Source organism: Pleurodeles waltl, chromosome 4_2 (genome assembly GCF_031143425.1).
Source record: "Pleurodeles waltl isolate 20211129_DDA chromosome 4_2, aPleWal1.hap1.20221129, whole genome shotgun sequence".
Lineage (NCBI taxonomy): Eukaryota > Metazoa > Chordata > Amphibia > Caudata > Salamandridae > Pleurodeles > Pleurodeles waltl.
The window spans coordinates 889582314-889594703 of record NC_090443.1 but is presented as its reverse complement, the minus strand read 5'-3'; positions in this window follow the sequence as shown (position 1 = coordinate 889594703).

Here is a 12390-nt window from a genome sequence, read left to right as displayed (position 1 = left end):
CCAAGAGAGTCTTCATTTTCTAAGTGGAAGAACCTGGAAAGGCCATCTGCATTGGCATGGGCAGTCCCAGGTCTGATTTCCACTATGAAGTCCATTCCCTGTAGGGAGATGGACCACCTCAACAGTTTTGGATATTCACATTTCATTTGCATTAGCCATATGAGATGTCTGTGGTCAGTTTGAACTACAAAGTGAGTACCAAAGAGGTATGGTCTCAGCTTCCTCAGGGACCAAACCACAGCAAAGGCCTCCCTCTCAATGGCACTCCAACGCTGTTCCCTGGGGAGTAACCTCCTGCTAATGAAAGCAACAGGCTGGTCAAGGCCATCATCATTTGTTTGGGACAAAACTGCCCCTATCCCATGTTCAGAGGCATCAGTCTGCACAATGAACTGCTTGGAGTAATCTGGAGCTTTGAGAACTGGTGCTGTGCGCATGGCTTGTTTCAGGGTGTCAAAGGCCTTTTGGCATTCTATAGTCCAGTTTACCTTCTTAGGCATTTTCTTGGAGGTGAGTTCTGTGAGAGGTGTCACTATTGATCCATATCCCTTCACAAACCTCCTGTAGTAGCCAGTCAAGCCAAGGAATACCCTGACTTGAGTCTGGGTTTTTGGAGCTACCCAGTCCAGAATAGTCTGGATCTTGGGTTGGAGTGGCTGAACTTGGCCTCCACCTACAACGTGTCCCAAGTAAACCACAGTTCCCTGCCCTATCTGACATTTGGATGCCTTGATAGAGAGGCCTGCTGCTTGCAGGACCTTCAAAACCTTCTTCAGGTGGACCAGGTGATCCTGCCAGCTGGAGCTAAAGACAGCAATATCGTCAAGATAAGCTGCACTTTGATTCAACAACCTTTGGAAGGTGGCAGGGGCACTCTTTAAGCCAAAGGGCATTACAGTAAACTGATAATGCCCATCAGGTGTGGAGAATGCTGTCTTTTCTTTTGCTCCTGGTGCCATTTTGATTTGCCAGTACCCTGCTGTCAAGTCAAAGGTACTTAAGTATCTGGCAGCACCTAGTTTGTCAATTAATTCATCTGCCCTTGGAATGGGATGGGCATCTGTCTTGGTGACAGAATTAAGTCCTCTGTAGTCCACACAAAACATCATCTCTCTCTTACCATCCTTGGTGTGCGGTTTGGGGACTAAGACCACTGGGCTAGCCCAGGGGCTGTCAGAGTGCTCAATGACTCCCAATTCCAGCATCTTGTGGACTTCCACTTTGATGTTTTCCTTAACTTGGTCAGACTGTCTGAATATTTTGTTTTTGATAGGCATGCTGTCTCCTGTGTCGACATCATGGGTACACAGGTGTGTCTGACCAGGGGTTAGGGAAAAGAGCTCAGCAAACTGTTGTAAGACTTTCCTACAGTCAGATTGCTGTTGGTCAGAGAGGGTGTCTGAATAGATCACTCCATCTACTGAGCCATCTTTAGGGTCTGTGGAGAGGAGATCAGAGAGAGGTTCACTCTCTGCTTCCTGGTCCTCACCTGTCACCATCAACAGATTCACATCTGCCCTGTCATGAAAGAGTTTGAGGCGGTTCACATGGATCACCCTTTTGGGGGTCCTGCTAGTGCCTAGGTCTACCAGGTAGGTGACCTGACTCTTTCTCACTAGCACTGGGTAAGGGCCACTCCATCTGTCCTGAAGTGCCCTGGGAGCCACAGGCTCCGGAACCCAGACTTTCTGCCCTGGCTGAAACTCAACCATAGCAGCCTTTTGGTCATACCACATCTTCTGGAGTTGTTGGCTGGCCTCAAGGTTTTTGCTTGCCTTTTCCATGTACTCTGCCATCCTAAAACGTAGGCCTAGTAAATAGTCCACTATATCTTGTTTAGGCTCATGAAGAGGTCTCTCCCAGCCTTCTTTTACAAGAGTTAGTGGTCCCCTTACAGGATGGCCAAACAGAAGTTCAAAGGGGGAAAACCCTACTCCCTTCTGAGGCACCTCTCTGTAGGAGAACAGCAGACATGGCAAGAGGACATTCCATCTCCTTTTGAGCTTTTCAGGGAGCCCCATGATCATGCCTTTCAATGTCTTGTTAAATATTTCTACAAGACCATTGGTTTGTGGGTGGTATGGTGTGGTGAATTTGTAAGTCACCCCCCACTCATTCCACATATGCTTCAGGTATGCTGACATGAAGTTTGTACCCCTGTCAGACACCACCTCCTTAGGAAATCCCACTCTGGTAAAGATACCAATGAGTGCTTTAGCTACTGTAGGGGCAGTAGTGGACCTAAGGGGAATTGCTTCAGGGTATCTAGTAGCATGATCCACTACTACTAGTATGTATTTGTTCCCTGAGGCTGTGGGAGGTTCAAGTGGACCCATTATGTCCACACCTACTCTTTCAAAGGGGACCCCCACCACTGGGAGTGGAATGAGGGGGGCCTTTGGTTGTCCACCTGTCTTACTACTGGCTCGACAGGTGGCACAGGAGACACAAAACTCCTTTACTTTCTGGGACATGTTGGGCCAATAGAAATGGTTAACTAACTTTTCCCAAGTCTTGGTTTGTCCCATATGCCCAGCAAGTGGAATATCACGAGCTAAGGTCAGAATGAACTTCCTAAACTCCTGAGGCACTACCACTCTCCTAGTGGCACCAGGTTTGGGATAGACTCTATGTGTTCCAGTGATTTTTCCTTTGGTCTCTTCAGCAGCTTGCTGCCTAAGGCCTTCAAGAGAGGGACATGTTTCTTGCCCCTTACACAACTGTTCCCTTGTGGGTCCCCCTGGGCCTATGAGTTCAACCTGATAAGTTTCCAACTCCATGGGCTCAGAGGGCAGAACTTCTTCCTGGGAAGAGAGGTTCCCTTTCTTTTGTTGCGTTGAAGCTGGTTCCCCAGTTTTCTTTCCTTTTCTCTTGGAGGGTTGGGCCATTATTCCAGACTCCAACACCACTTTTACACCCTGAGCCTTGCACTGTGCCCTTGTCTTGACACACACCAGTTCAGGGATACCCAGCATGGCTGTATGGGTTTTGAGTTCTACCTCAGCCCATGCTGAGGACTCCAGGTCATTTCCAAGCAAACAGTCTACAGGGATATTTGAGGAGACCACTACCTGTTTCAGGCCATTGACCCCTCCCCACTCTAAAGTTACCATAGCCATGGGATGTACTTTAGTCTGATTGTCAGCGTTGGTGACTGGATAAGTTTGTCCGGCCAGGTATTGACCAGGGGAAACCAGTTTCTCTGTCACCATTGTGACACTGGCACCTGTATCCCTTAGGCCTTCTACACTAGTCCCATTAATTAAGAGTTGCTGCCTGTATTTTTGCATATTAGGGGGCCAGGCAGCCAGTGTGGCTAAGTCCACCCCACCCTCTGAAACTAATGTAGCTTCAGTGTGAACCCTGATTTGCTCTGGGCACACTGTTGATCCCACCTGGAGACTGGCTATTCCAGTACTAACTGGAGTAGAGTTTGAAGTGGAACCTTTCTTGGGACAGGCCTTGTCTCCAGTTTGGTGTCCCTGCTGATTACAGCTACGACACCAGGCCTTTTGGGGATCAAAGTTTTTACCCTTGTATCCAAAATTGGATTGTGTAGAGGCTTTGGACCCTCCCTCATGAGCAGGTTTTTAGGGCCCTGTAGAAGACTCTTTACTTTTACCCTTGGATGTCTCAACACTCTTCCCCTGGGGAGTCTTTGTGACCCCTTTCTTTTGGTCACCCTTTGTGGAAGTCTTAGTCACCCTAGTCTTTTTTTTTTAAACCAGATTTTATTGATTTTATAAACAATTCAAAACAGCTTACATTGTACTTCCTTCTTCACATCTCTCTGTATAACACATTAGACTTATTTATTTAAACTGGTAGAGGTTCATTTTCAATAAACATTATTTATTTAATATCATCAATATCCAACTCCCCCCCTCCCCATTCCCACCCTAACCCCTCGGTCCGGGTACTTATTTAATGATATTACATCTGCAACAGGAAAGCTGGAGACTTTCAATTAACTAAACTGCATCTCTAGGGGTTATTTGTATGCGTAGGGGTCAACTGACTTTGTCCATGGGAAGTCCATATTCAGTTTTTGAGTGCTGAATGCTTTTGTGTGTTTGTATAGGCAACTTGGGCTTGGCTATGTAGTGTTGAGGGAGTGCTGCGTGCTTAGTTCAGTTCTTAGTGAATCCATGATTAATTCCCAGTTTTCTGATACTTCTGGGGGTCTGATCCCAGTTCTGGCTTCTTTTTGCAGTAGAGTGCCTTTGGCCGTAGCCCACTTAAGTAGCTCATTTTTCCAGTTTATTATTTTAGGGCCCACAGGGTTTTTCCAGTTGCTGGCTATGTCTCTTTTCGCCAGAGTTAGGGCTAAGTCTAGGAATCTGTCTGAGGCCTTACGTTTAGTAGAATGTGTAAATGCATGCAAGAGGCAGGTGTCAACTGAGCAAGACACAGTTCTACTTAGTATCTGGGATAGTTTTTGGCAAATCTCTGACCAGTAAGATGTCAGTGTCTGGCATTCCCAAAACATGTGATTGAATTCTGCATCTATTAACCCACATCTTGGACAACACTCTGTGGTTTTGCTGAAGTATTTGTTAATACGGGCGGGTGTTAGGTAGGCTTGATGTAGGACATAAAAATTAATCAATTTAAATCTGGCATTCCGCGAAGCTTTAGGTAAGTTTTGTAGTATACGTTCCCATTCTATTTCAGAGATGTCTCTGTTAAAGGTTTTTTCCCATTGTTGTTTCAGGTATGGAAGGGGGACTGTGGCATATGATGTAATCAAAGCATATAAAGTAGAAATAACCCTAGTCTTGGGAATTGAGGATGCCAGGTATGTGCACATTTCCTGCGCTGGTGGTTCATTATTTTTTGCTCGCCAGTGATTACCTATACTAGCTTTTATGGTTCCGTATGTTAAAAAATGTTTCACCGGGATGTCATATTGTGCTCTAAGGGTCTCAAAAGATTTCAACTTATTATTCTCAAATAATATGCCTACCGTATTAAGTCCGGCATCCAGCCAGTCTCTAAGCTCAAGTTCCGCCCTTTTCTGAGTTATTGCTTGCAGTGCACTGAGAGGAAGTTCCGCTGAGATGGGAGTTTTAGTTTTAGTTTTGTGTAAGTATGATTTCCAACATTTAGCGATTATTTTCACTTCTGGGCTGTCTTGCTTTCCTTCTTTTGTGGAGCCTAGCAATATTTCTAACAGTCTTGCCTTCTGTGGCAAGGAGGTCTCTGCATTAGGTTGCAACACCAGGCTGTTAGAGATCCAAAGTGCCAGCCATTGTAATTGAGCCGCAATGTAATATGACTCAAAGTCTGGTATTGCAAGTCCCACACTTGACATCTGTCTCTGGAGCTTTGTTAGAGCCACTCTCTTCCTGCCGTTACCCCATATAAATGAGCTTACTGTTGAATTCAGATCCCTGAAGAAGGACTTAGGAATCCATATCGGAAGGGCTGCGAAATGGTATAACAGTCTCAGTAGTACTCCCATTTTAAGAATCGCGATGCGGCCTATCCCCGATAGAGGGAGTGTTTGCCAAAATGTCATGCAGGACTTTATGGAGCGGAGGGCGCCGCCTAAGTTTCCATCAAGAATGTCTCTGGTCTCATGATATATTTTTACCCCTAGATATGAGAGCCCATCAGGTATCCATCTAACCATTCCTAAATTCAGTGGGGGTTGATGATGTTTCATCAGGGGGAATAAACCTGTTTTGTCCCAGTTTACCTTAAGGCCTGAGTGTTTTGCGAAGTTGGATAGCATTAGTTGAGCCACAGGGAGGTCCCTCTGTATATCACCTAAAAAGATCAGGAGGTCGTCTGCGTATAAGGCTATGAAGTGTCTTACATTTCCGACCAGTATCCCAGGTCCCTCCTGTCCCGCCCTGGCTGCCGCGGCCAGAGGTTCCATTGCTAGTGCAAACAACAGGGGGGAAAGGGGGGAACCCTGTCTCGTCCCGCGTTCCACCATGTATCTGGACGATATGATACGGCCAGTACGGACTCTAGCTGCGGGTTAGTGTAAAGTAGTTTCACCCATGCAATATATTTAGGGCCGACTCCCATTTGGGCCATAACCTTATAAAGGAAGTCCCATTCCAGGCTATCGAAGGCTTTTTCGATGTCTACTGCCAAGATGCCCGGAGATTCAGTTGAGGGAGATATTCCACTCATGACTGCGATGAGCCTGCGTATGTTTCCTGCGGTGTTACGGCCTGGGATGAAGCCTGCTTCATCTGGGTGGATGAAAGAGGGCATCAGAGGGAGAAGTCTAGTTGCCAAGATTTTGCTAAGTATTTTATAATCGAGGTTCAGCATGGAGAGGGGTCTGTATGCCCCCATCCCAGTTGGATCCTTGCCGGGCTTAAGCAGCGGGACTATAATGGCTTCCCTAGTAGTTTCAGGTAATAGGCCCTGATCCTTAGTGCACTAAAACATTTTTTCTAGTCGGGTAGTGCGAGTATTTCAGCAAAGGTTTTGTAAAATTCGGCCGGCAGGCCGTCAGTGCCCGGTGTTTTTCCTCTTGCCAGGTCTTTCACAGCCCCTTTGATCTCATCTAGTGTGATATTTTCTTCTAGTGCGTCAGTGGGTGTTGGTTCCCAGGGTTTTAAGTTTATTGTTAATAAGTATTGCTCAATTAGGTCCCTGTTTGGGTTGGGCCTTTTTTGGTATAGTGATTCGTAGAAAGCCAAAAACTGGGCGTTAATCTGTTCGGGGTCATGTATCTGGGTCCCATCTCTTGCGGTTAGGTTCATTATGGGGGGGGACTTTTCTGACTGCGATATTACCCAGGCTAACAGTTTACTCGCTTTATCTCTTTCGCCATGCACTCTTGCGAGATATTGCTTATGGTCTAAACATCTGAGGCGTTCAACGCAATGTGCTACTTTTGATCTGTTTTCTTGTATTTGGGGTTGTAAGTGTGGGTTTCCAGGCCTATATTTCTCTGTTTCTCTCTGTATAGCCTCGGGTTTCTCCCAATAAAGTCCTACGAATTCCTACTGTTTCGGCAATACATCTCCCTCTTATTACTGCCTTAAAGGCGTCCCATTCTACCAGCCCGCTAGTCGTGGTGTTGTCATTTTCTTCGAAATAATGTGCTATGGCTTGGCGAATATCATCTCGGAATGGGGGATCTTCTAGTAATTCGGGTCTAAGTCTCCAGGTGGGTATACATGGGATGGGGGACCCTCACCCTAAGGATAGCAACTGGGGGTTATGGTCAGATATTGTACGAGACAAGTATTCTGTGTTTGATATAAGTGAGTGTATGTCTGGTGAGCATAAGAAGGAGTCTAATCTAACATGGAGCTCATGGAGGGCAGAGAAAAAGGAGTAGTCCTTGGTATTAGGATGTAATTTACGCCAGGTATCGATGAGGCCCCAATTTGCCTGCCAAGTGGTGAACTGTTGAGCTATTTTGACCAATGGAGAATGTGGTAGAGGAGGATGTGATCTATCTGCGTCAAGGTCACTAACACAGTTAAAATCGCCTCCCACTATTACCGGTGCTTGCAGAAACGCTGCCAGTGAGTTGGATAGTCGAGTGAGGAAGTCTCCCTGTCCTGTGTTGGGGGGGGTATACGTTAATTAGAGCCAGGTCTTTCCCCTCCAGTCTGCCTTTGATCGCTACGCATCTCCCCTCCGGGTCTATGAGGCTATCTATCAACTGAAAAGGGACCCCTGCTTGGATCCAAATCAGAGTGCCCCTCGAGTATGCTGAATAGGTAGTATAGAATGCCTGACCTCTCCATCGTTTTTTGTAAGGCTTTGCCCTCTTTTGATGTTAAGTGAGTTTCCTGCAACATATCTATTTGAATACCCCTTCTCTGCAAATAAGATGATATCTTATATCTCTTGACTAAGGAGTGCATACCCCTGATGTTCCAGGTGAGGACCTTATATGATTTTGGTGTAGCTATAGTGGTGTTTTTGTTGTTCTACTGAGGGGTGGTTTCTGGTAGTCTAGTGCTATGATGAGTCCCTGGTGGTCTCTTGTTCCCTGCCCCATTTTGCAATTACTGTGGTGATTCTCGGACCAAGATTAAACCCTAGAAAATTCCCCAGCATAGTAACTCCCCATCCCTAGGACAAAAGTCGAACCTCTCTCGCCCAAACTTGTGTAGAAAATGTTAACTGTCTAACAACGTGGGGGGTGCCTCAGATAGAAAACTGAAGCTCAGCAGGGCGATCTCCCCTCAGCCCCTAGGTGGAAGAAAGACTGAAGTTCAGTGGCTCCAGGGTTTCAATTATCGGGTGTCAGTAAATCAGACTCTTCTTGCAGACTTTTAGTTCAGTTTTAGCAGCTGTAGGTGCAATCCTGATTGTCACTTAGGTTTACATATATCATATCTCCCAGGAACTCTGTTTGTAAGTCAAGAATGTACATCAGATTATGGTGTCTGACGTCCCAGGGGTTACATCCGGGCCCTTCTGGTTAGGCGTGAGTGACAGATCCGATTCATGTACCGAGTCTGATTGGTTTGCGTCACCGTGTGTTTGCTTAGGTGAACTCTGTTCAGAACAGCTGAGGGACGCAGCTACCTCCTCTGCTTTTTGACGATCGTTTAGGATCTCCAGAGGGGATAGGCTAGAGCGTCTTGTAGTTTTACTGCTGTTAGAGTTTCCTTTAAGGTTTAGTTGGTGTTTTTCAGGGTTAAGCCTCTTCTCGTTGGGATGTTGCTTATCCATCCAGCTCCAGACCTCCTCCGCCGAGTTAAAAAACTGTGAGCCTGTTGTGGTTATTATTCGGAGTTTGGCCAGGAATAGCATCCCGTATTGGACCCCCAGATTTCTAAGTCTTTGTTTGGCCTCTCTGAAAGAGGCCCTCTGCTTTAATACCTCTCGAGAGAAATCAGGGAAAATTCGAATCACTTGGTTGTCCAACAAGCAGTCTCCCTTTTTCCTGCATTGGGTGAGTAAATGGTCTCTGTCTTTATAGTGCAACAGTTTAGCTATTACCGGTCTAGCAGGAGCGTCTGGCGGGGGAGGACGTGGCGGAATTCTGTGAGCTCTCTCCACCGCAAAAAATTGGGATAGGCCTTCATTCGCTATATTATCCTTCAACCATTTTTCAAAGAAGTCAACCATGATGGTTCCTTCGACTTTCTCAGGTAGCCCCATGATTCTGATGTTATTTCGCCTTGATCTGTTTTCAGCATCCTCTACTCTCTGATCCAAGTCTTTTATTCTTTTCTCCATTTGTCGTGATGTTTTGGAAGCACCTTGAAGCTCGGACCCCAGTTCCCTCAGCTGTTTTTCTGTCGAGGTCACTCTTTCTGCTAGGCGCCTGTGATCGTCTCTGAGCTCTGAGAAGTCTGATGCGAGAGAGTCTATTTTCACCTCAAGAGCGGTTCTGGAGGCAGCGATAGCCTGTATTACATCCTGCAGGGTAGGTTCTTTTGGGACTCCCTCCTCCACAGAAGAAAACTTCCTCACAACCTCTTGTTCTGGGGGTGTATTGTCAGATAGATCCCTAGTATTATCGGCTTCTCGCTTTCTGCTTGGTTTGCCCATCTCTGGCGATGTGCGGCACTTTTGCTGGTGATCGCTTATTTTTTAAGAGGATGCAATTCTCCTGATTGTGTAAGGGCAGTATAGAGCCGAAGATAGTGTTTATCTGTTTTCCAGATGTTGCTGGATGGGCCCACCGGGGTCCAGCACCTGGGGGGAGGTGGCTTGTCTTTTATTGACCAAAATGGTCTATATACAGACTGTTAAACTGGTCCGGCGAATAATCTGTTGGACTTTCAGAATTGAGCTGCTTGCTATTTGTATTAACTTATCAGGTCTTAGGGGTCAAACGCGGAGCCGGATCGTATTTTTTAGTTACACCATGGTTCCTTTCTTTATTCGATCGCTAGCTGGCTCATCTATTAGGAGGGTCTGATTCGGAGGCCGCTAGGTCGGAATCTTCCCAGCAGCTGTCTTTCAGTGTTCTAGCTTGGAGGGGCGTCCCTCTGCTCCAGTTCCCCGGGAAACCCACATGGCAGGCCCGGCCAATCTCCCACGCTTTCCCCAGCGGCCTCTCTCGAGGTGGGTTTCAGCCTCGCTTTGTCGGGCCCCTTCTCACCTTCGGTTGCTTTCTTGCTATTCAGGTTTCTGGATTACAGTGCCCCGGGCCAGCTCCTCCCGGTGGGTTTATCCCAGTCTACTGTGTCGGATGATCCCGATTTGACGCCAGGCCTCCTCACCTCCTCTCGTAGCGTCTCCGCTGTGCTGGGCCATCTCCCCCAACATCGCACGGACTGTCTGTCTCTTTCTTCTCTCTGCTCGACTTGGATCTGCTAGGTTCGATCTAGGCCGCCGTGCTTCCCTCAGTCAGCCGATGTGGCGCCCAATGGCGCTCTCTTAACCACCTAGGACCCGGAGCGCCCGGCAGCTGCCATCTTGTCGCCTCGAGCCTTTTTCCACTTCGCATTTAGCCCGTTCGTGTCTGAGCCCGAACCAGTGGTTTCTGGAGATCAGAAGCCGAGCATCGTTAGCCCGGGGGGCACCACGCATTCCGCTCCCTCTGTGCGGAATCTGGAGCCGAATTGAGTATTATAGCCCCGGGGGCAAGGAGAGAAAGACGGGAGCTTCAGCAAGAAGCTGCTACCGCCATGGCACCAAGCCATGCCCCCTTGGTCACCCTAGTCTTGACCAATGGTCCGCCTTCTTTCCCAATGCTTGGGGAGAAATTGGTCCTAGATGCTGATGCAGTTTATCATTGAAACAATTACTTAAACGGTGTTCTTTCATAAACAGATTGTACAGCCCATCATAATCATTTACACCATTGCCATTAATCCAACCATCCAGTGTTTTGACTGAGAAGTCAACAAAATCAACCCAGGTCTGGCTCGAGGATTTTTGAGCCCCCCTGAACCTAATCCTGTACTGCTCAGTTGAGAATCCAAAGCCCTCAATCAGGGTAGCCTTCATGAGGTCATAGGATTCTGCATCTTTTCCAGAGAGTGTGAGGAGTCTATCCCTACACTTTCCAGTGAACATTTCCCAAAGGAGAGCACCCCAGTGAGATTTGTTTACTTTTCTGGTTGCACAAGCCCTCTCAAAAGCTGTGAACCATTTGGTGATATCATCACCATCTTCATATTTAGTTACAATCCCTTTAGGAATTTTTAGCATGTCAGGAGAATCTCTGACCCTATTTATATTGCTGCCACCATTGATGGGACCTAAGCCCATCTCTTGTCTTTCCCTTTCTATGGCTAGGATCTGTCTTTCCAAAGCCAATCTTTTGGCCAACCTGGCTAGCAGGAGGTCATCTTCATTGAGGCTGTCCTCAATGCTTCCAGAGTTGCTGGACTCTCCTGTGAGAGAAGCAGCATCTCTGACTATCACATTTGGAGTCAGGGTTGGAGAAACCCTGGTCTCCCTATCTAGGACTGGAGGTTCCTCCAACTCACTAGTGTCCCCCTCTGTGAGGGCATCATCAGAGGGGTTGTTTTTAGCAAACTCTGCCAACAGCTCCTGGAGCTGTACTTTGGTAGGGTTTGAACCAGTCTTTATCTCTGTGATTTTACAGAGTGACCTTAACTCTGACATCCTAAGATGCAGGTAAGGGATGTGGTTGAGTTCCATCACAATCTCTTCTGTAGTAGACATTTTGTTTCTAAAAGTTGGAATACTTTTTTAAAAATCTAAAACTATCTCTAGAACTTAATTCAAACTTTTACAAAACTTTTAAACTCTAAAAGAAATGCTAACAGGGACTAACACAAAGCAATAAATGAGGAACACACACTCAAAGACAATTCCAGGCCAATAGGTTTTTATATAGAAAAATATATTTTCTTAGTTTATTTTAAGAACCACAGGTTCAAGGTTTACAAGTAATATTTTAAATGAAAGGTATTTCACTCAGGTATCTTAGGAACTTTGAATCAACACAATATCATGCACAGTTTTAGCAAAAATGGCAATAAGCTATTTTAAAACTAGACTGTGCAATTTTCAACAGTTCCTGGGGGAGGTAAGTTTTGGTTAGTTTTTGCAGGTAAGTAAAACACCTACAGGGTTCAAAGTTGGGTCCAAGGTAGCCCACCGTTGGGGGTTCAGGGCAACCCCAAAGTTACCACACCAGCAGCTCAGGGCCGGTCAGGTGCAGAGGTCAAAGTGGTGCCCAAAACGCATAGGCTTCAATGGAGAAGGAGGTGCCCCGGTTCCAGTCTGCCAGCAGGTAAGTACCCGTGACTCCGGAGGGCAGACCAGAGGGATTTTGTAGGGCACCGGGGGGACACAAGTCAGCACAAAAAGTACACCGTCAGCGGCACAGGGGCAGACGGGTGCAGAGTGCAAACAGGCGTCGGGTTTGCAATTGGTTTCAATGGGAGAACCAGGGGTCTCTTCAGCAAAGCAGGCAGGCAAGTGGGGGCTCCTCGGGGTAGCCACCATCTGGGCAAGGGAGAGGGCCAC